Source organism: Carassius gibelio, chromosome A17, assembly GCF_023724105.1.
Source record: "Carassius gibelio isolate Cgi1373 ecotype wild population from Czech Republic chromosome A17, carGib1.2-hapl.c, whole genome shotgun sequence".
Taxonomy (NCBI): domain Eukaryota; kingdom Metazoa; phylum Chordata; class Actinopteri; order Cypriniformes; family Cyprinidae; genus Carassius; species Carassius gibelio.
Genome location: NC_068387.1, coordinates 25,549,815 through 25,557,276, shown reverse-complemented (window position 1 = coordinate 25,557,276; position 7,462 = coordinate 25,549,815).

The window sequence follows — 7,462 nt, the reverse complement described above, 5'->3', positions numbered from 1 at the left end:
TGCCTGAAGAAAAACTCTAAGAAAAATACCACATTCAAATAAGCAGAACAAAATGAAGAAGTAACAGTTTGATAGTCATGCTAGATATTTACATAATCTAAAATAACATGCAAAAATAAAGAAATGATACGGTGAAACATCATGCTAGCATCTAAATAATAATAAAGATTTTTCAACATTGCAAAAAATAAATAAATAAATAAAAGATTGTTGGAGAATGTTTTACAGGAAAATCCTGCACCATTTTTTAAAGTTTTCTGAATTTGATTTATGCCGTTTTTGCTTTATAAAACGTATTCTAATACAAAAATACATTTAATTTAATTTAAGTCAAATTTCATTCAAAACTAACCCAGACACATTACAGTCATGAGAATTTGAGAGGAAATGTGTATAATTGTGATAAAAAATACAATACAAAAAGTCTTAATAGACTAATCAATCTAAAAACAAGATTTATTTTTTTAAAGCTTGATAAATTACTTGAGAATTAAGTTTTTAAAATAATTTAAAAAGTAATATTTCAACAAAACATCATTGATATTATGTAATAAATATATTATAAAATATTATTAATTATATAATAAATAAACTGTATACATATGTAATAAATGTAATAAATGTATTTTATAAATGTATCTGTGTGTGTGTGTGTGTCTATATATATATATATATATATATATATATATATATATATATATATATATATATATATATATATATCTGCCTATTATTCAAAAAGTCTTAACAGATCTAAAAAAGGTTTCATTTTCTTAATACAAAGTATTACTTATTTATCTTTGGATAAATTTTCATTAAAGTTGTTATGGTTCAGTTCACTATACTGGTGATTATACTCTTTACTTACCAAAACTAGCCTTTTTATTGCCTTGTTATTGCCCCATTTTTCCTTTCTTTTCCCCACCAAATTACAATCACGCTGGAGAACAGAGGAACACAAAGCAGAGAAAAGGACAGGGGGACAGTTTCGGGGACTCTGATGTTGAGAAGGCCCCGCACCTGGACCAGTGACATAAAGAGCCAAATTCATCTCACTGATGCCAACACAAATGTCAGCGACCACAAGAGCTTATCGTTACAATCAGAGCGGCGTCTCATGTACATCATACAGAGCTTCAGTCTCTTCAATCATTGCATGATGTTACTGAGTGGATACAGATACCAAAGAGCTGCAATCGATTCAGTCAAAACTGAGGCAGAAAAAAAAAATAGAGTGGTTGCAGATGCTACCAGATCCCGAAAAACTCTAATTGACATGAGGTAAAATGCCCAACTTTTACAGAAAAAAAAAAAAAAACATGTTTACAGCCAGGTTCAAAAAATAATTGTGGTCTCTATAGGTTATTTTGCCCTTCATGACAACTGTAAGGGGGTGAATTTTTTTTTTTTTTTTTTTTACAATTCATCTGTTTAAATTATATTATTAAGCCTTAAAGTTCTGCATAATTGAGGGCGTGGCCACTTGAGTGACAGGTGTATTGCCGTTTCAGTCACCGACGTCGAATTATATGGTATGGTTTCAGCAACCAGCTCCTGCCTTTTTGCCCATTTTCTCATGCTGAGAGATAAGCAGATGTAGCCTTTGTGTGTGAGAAAATATCATACATGGTTTTAAAAAATAAAAGACACAGTGGATGATAAGAGCTCCTATTGCTCCATTAGATAAGGTATGTTTGGAACATTCTCTTGCATTTTACTGTTGCAGTCAGGAACTATTTTTTAGCATGAGGACAGCATTTAATGAACTTGCTTCAAAAAAGTTACATTTCAATGCATCTATATTTTACTTTTTTAAAACTGCAAATAAAATTTACATATTTAACATAAATTTATCTTAATATGATGCATATATGTCAGTCAAACTTAAAATAAACAGGTTGATTTCTGCTCTCTCTCTCTCTCTCTCTCTCTCTCTCTCTCTCTCTCTATATATATATATGTATATGTAAATCATAAAAATAAATAAATAATAAAATTGTATTATTAACTACTGTATTTAATTTGATGTTATTTGATTATATATTTTTTAATGCATTTATTCAAATTGTTTATAATCAGGTTAAATCTGTTCATTATGAAAACAATTACATTTCTTCATTTAAAAAGTATGAACATTGTTGAAATATGTCTATTTCTGGCTATGGCTACTACAAGTTAAAATGTAAGGGATTGAAACCAACTGGATTTACTGATAATAAATATATAAACCTGGTTACTGGGCATTTAAAAGTTTATTAGTACAAATACAGAAATCAGACCTATTATGCACAGTATGTATCATATTTTTAGTTTATGCTGAAACAAAACTAAATGCATGAAATATTATATGCAATTCTGCAATATGCAAATATACCATAAATTCATTCATCTTAAATCTAGGCATAAATATTCCTGGAAAACACAGCAGAAGATAATTTACCAAAGTAAAAAACAAAAACAAATCAGCATTTAATATAAATCTTGCTTGTGTGTTTGTTGACACTAAGTTAGTAAGACATCAAATCCATGTCATGACTCACAACAAGCTTAGTTTAGCTGAACGGTTTACATCTGTGAGTGCTGTGTTTGTTGTCTTAAAGAATTAAAACATCATATGTCACACACATTAGCTGGCCTGCATCTGCCCCTTACGCTGGCGTTAGGTGTCTGTAACATGTCTTGATGTGGGACCGCGGCTGCGGTTTCTTGTCAAATCAAAGTGCCGTTCCCCTCTTTGATGCGAGTGCTCAGTCATTAGCGTGTGTCGCGGGATTAGCCACTTCCGGAGGCCTTTGAGATTTATTACTCATTGAGCCGCTCTCATCTTTGAGTAGACTTGTTAAATCAATTTCCTCTTAGTCTTCCATTGTGGCCCTGGTCATCAAATCAAATTAGATTGTGTTACAGTTGACAGATCTGTGAATGAAGACTTTAGGAGGGAGGTGTGAATTATCCACATGAGGGGAAGTTTAGGGACTGAATACGGTGTTTCCAATAAAACTGTGTTTTTAAGAGAAGAGGAGCTTCCATCCCCCATAAACATTCCTTATCAAAGAAAACTAATATACCAGATAGATTCACGTTCAATTGAAGCTGCTTGACTTTTTTGGGTGCCAGTTATCAGAGCCAACAATGTCATGTGATTAACCACTCTAGAGACATAAGAAAATTAAGTCTATATGATATTATGACACATTTTTGATTTAGAAAATATTATTAAAAAATAAAAATAATTAATTAATGTGTTCATATATATGAACTTATGTACTATTAACATATAAAGGTTACAATTTTTCACAAAATCAAATATTAATAATTTATAATAATAATAATAATAATAATAATAGATTATATTTATTATTATTATTATTATTATTATTATTATTATTATTATTATTATTATATTTGTTTTTGTGAAAAATGGTAATTACATATACTACAGATACATATAAAGTATGTATGTACATATACATATATATATATATATAAATTACTATTTATTTTTCACAACATAACCAAATAAATAACTGTACACAAAATATAATGTTAAATTATATCATCATTAATATTATATTACAATATTTGTATTTTCTAAATAAAAACCCTAACCCTGTATATACATATATAAGTTACCATTAAATAATATAAAAATACATTTTTTAATAGTATTATTAATAATGATGAAAAATAAAATACAGTTGTTGATGTATCTAAAAAATATTAAATCATAATAAAAAAACAACTTGTTTTAAATGGCCAATCAAGTTATTTTTATTTATTTATTTAGTTAGTTAGTTAGTTACTCAGCAAAATGGTGTAGTTACAACTTCTACCAGTAGGGCTTGATGGCCAAAACTAACCAGCCTACTGGATCTACAGGGACAGTAACACTGTTTTTTAAAACATATTTTAGTGTCATCATTTTCCCCAACCAAAGTAACAAAACAAACAGCAACAGAAAATCTGCCAGATTCAGATTATTTTTGTGTCATTTCGTATCACATTCAATTCAGACAACACATTTAATCTGTAAAAAAAAAAAAAAAAATACAATGTAATATAATTTATTTTACAGTGGAAATTATTTACCTATATTTTCATAAATATAATTAATTTTTATACAATTTTCTTCAGTAGAATGTAAAACAATAGAAACCAGGGGAAACAAAAGGTAGCAGTCAAACACTGAGCGCATATTCAGACTTTCCAGATAAACAGGGCTTGTCGGCCTCAATCTCCGCAGTCAGCGTGCAGCTCGCACTGCCAAAGTGCAAATGAGTCCAAACGCGCACCTGCAGCTCCAAACATCCAGCAATTACGGCAACATTTCGCCTAAAAGCAAGAAGGAAAAAACACTCCGCATGGCCTTTAACCTTTAGCAGTGAACATAAACTAATTACATTCCTCATGCGGCGGAAGCCTCGGCACGACCACCAATGGGAATCACCATTTATGACTTAATTAGCGTTTGTCGATTTGGAGCAAGTAATTGCACTGGACTTGTTCTCGTCAATGCCCTCTCATTATCTCAGTTCTCCGGTGAAGTGCCCCGCTGAAAACACCACTTGCTCGAATGGAGGGACATTCATATTTCTGAAAATGTCAGCTGTGAGCCCCTTCCTCCGGTCGACACAATGAGGCCCATTGTCAAACGGCACTTAGCCATCATTTCAGCCCGTCAAAACAGCTTCTGTTTTAGCAGCGATGTGTTAATAGGCCCGCGGCTGGGTGTGAGAGTGTCCTGAGCCACACACATCAGATAGAGGTCAGAGGTTAACACCAACTCTCTGATTCGGGTGGCTGGGATTTGCGCAACCTTTCCAACGAAACGGAAACCAGGGAGGGAAAAGCAACGGGGCTGATAATGTGATATAATTATTCAGACAGTTTCTGGGTCAGAATCATCACCGGCCAACGCTGAGACGGTGAATGGGCACAGATGGGCCACCTGGACCTCAACGGGGTTCATCAGGGCTCTGTAAGAGGACCGCATGAGATGATGCCCTGCCAAGATTTTGGGACAATCAGACATTACATGCATTGCCCAAAATGTCAGATTTTGGGTTGTTTTGCTTCCTCTTCAAACTAGTGGACAGAAAATCCCGAATTCACATTTAAGTGCTGGAGTGATGAAAAGAGATATGCAAAATCTCCTTTGTAGGAGTGTCAACAAAAGGAAAAGGAAATTTTCAACCTATCTTTATTGCATATTTAGCAAATTATTGGTAAGTATTTGAGCATATTATTGCATACTTAACTTAAAATGGATATGCATTTTTGCATTTGTAATAAAAAATAAATGCCTTAGTGTACTGTCATTAATCAACTTGTGAAAGTATGGTGACATCAACTAGTTCAAATTTCTATCCTATTCACCTGTCGTGCCCTGCCTTGAATGCACAATATAACCTTGGGATATCTTTTGAGGTTTTGTATCCATTTGTAGGGATACAAACCCTCTGAGAGAAGATTTTGTCAATCACAAAACTCTACCGTGAAGCATTAAGCAGGTATGAATGTATGTCAGTTATGTGTTAACCCCCATAATTACAGAGCGATTAAACCGGATTTGTGTTCAGACTTGTCTTGCTCTTTGAACGCTAAACCCGCCAGCTTTGATCTAAAAAAAACAGTTTCGGGGAGTGGAGAAATTAATGATATAAATGTCAGCATGTGTTTGGATCTGTAACATGCGAGAATGAAAAATAGATGGCGATTTTACACGCTAAAACGTAATGGCATCGAGGAAATTCCCACCTCCAAATGATTGAAATCCCTTGAGTTTGTGAATGCGTGTGATCGTCTAATCATTTTCAGAAAGCCAAGTCAATGAACTTAAGGCCTACAGCAGTTTACAATCAGTCAAAACAATTTGGACTCCCTGTTAACAAAAGGTTGTTACTCAACCAGCAATGTTGGAAAAGCATTGTAAATAAATAAGAACAAATATTGTTAATCATTTTACCTATTTGTGAGATATACAGAAATCAAACATAAAAACATGCTCATATGGATATACTGAGAGGTATATTTGGAAACTTGAAGATGCAAGACTCTTTTGACATAGCATGATGGTGGCACATTTAAGCAAATAACACTCACATTTCACTTCAGATCATGTAAAAACATAATGGACTTGAACAGGCTGGAAATTAGTTCATTTAACATTATATTAAGAAAACTGTAAACACAAAACACTTGTGTTGAAACTAAATGAATTAAGTAAACAAAGAAATTTAGTCAAAAGAAAACTTGAAAAAAATGCTTAATGTAGCAGTGCTATTTTAGTAGCTACTATACTGTAGATTTTATTCATATTTTTAATTAGTTTCAATTTATTTTTATTTTTTTGTTTTAATTTTCATTTAATTTATTTTTACTTGTATTGTCTGTCACCATTCATTTTAGTTTTAGTTAAAGTTTTTGTAATTTAATTGTGTGTTCTTGTAATTGTAATTTGTGTGTGTGTGTGTGTGTGTATATATATATATATATATATATATATATATATATATATATATATATATATATATATATATATATATATATATATTGTTTTAAAAATATATATTTTTTCTAATTGAGAAATGTTACTGTTAAACTTAGTTAAAATTAGAAATAGTTATTTATTTATTTTAAGTTATTTATTTTTACCTATTAGATTCCTGAACCATTTAATTCCTTACCTTATATTGAACAGTTCTGATGGGGAAATTATTTTATTTTATTTAAAGATTTGCACACAATGCAATTAATTTGCGAGAAAATGTTGCATTAGCTTATTTTAGTTCAGTAAAATCTTTTTTTTTTTTTTTTTGGTGGACCTGTAGCTTACCTGAAACTGGATCTGGTGTTTATGTCCAAACCTGTTGCTCAGACTGCAGGTCACGACCCTGGATCAATTTGTTTATTCACTTCACATTATTGTTCGAGTTCAATGGACTGCTGTGGAGTGACATTAGAGTTCACTGTAACGAACATTGCATGAATATTTAAATGCCGTTTATTAGTTCGACAGCACCAGGCACAATGCTGGACTGGAAAAAGAAAAAGAAAAAACAATCATGATGGACGCACACACACAAAAAAATCCATAATCCTTTCTAAGACCCACAGTCATTGTCTTTTATGATGGTAAATGAGTGAATATGGTGAGAACAATGGTGTCATATCTTCAGACAGTGATGGCAGAGGTCAAGTGGATATGGTTACCGTCTGTCCTCTGGGACAGGAAATGAGATCTGTCATAGACCGGATGACTTTCAAAAACACAGTCCAGATAAAAGACAGTGGACAGCATTAGCTTGAGGAAATTATATGGCCCCTGATATATGAGATATTTATGTTCTGCTGAAATGTTTGAATTTAAAATTAAATATGCTTGTGTTGGAAATGTTTTCACGTGCATATACAGGGTTCCTGCAGGTTTTTATTAAGGTATATTTAAGATTTTTCAAAGACC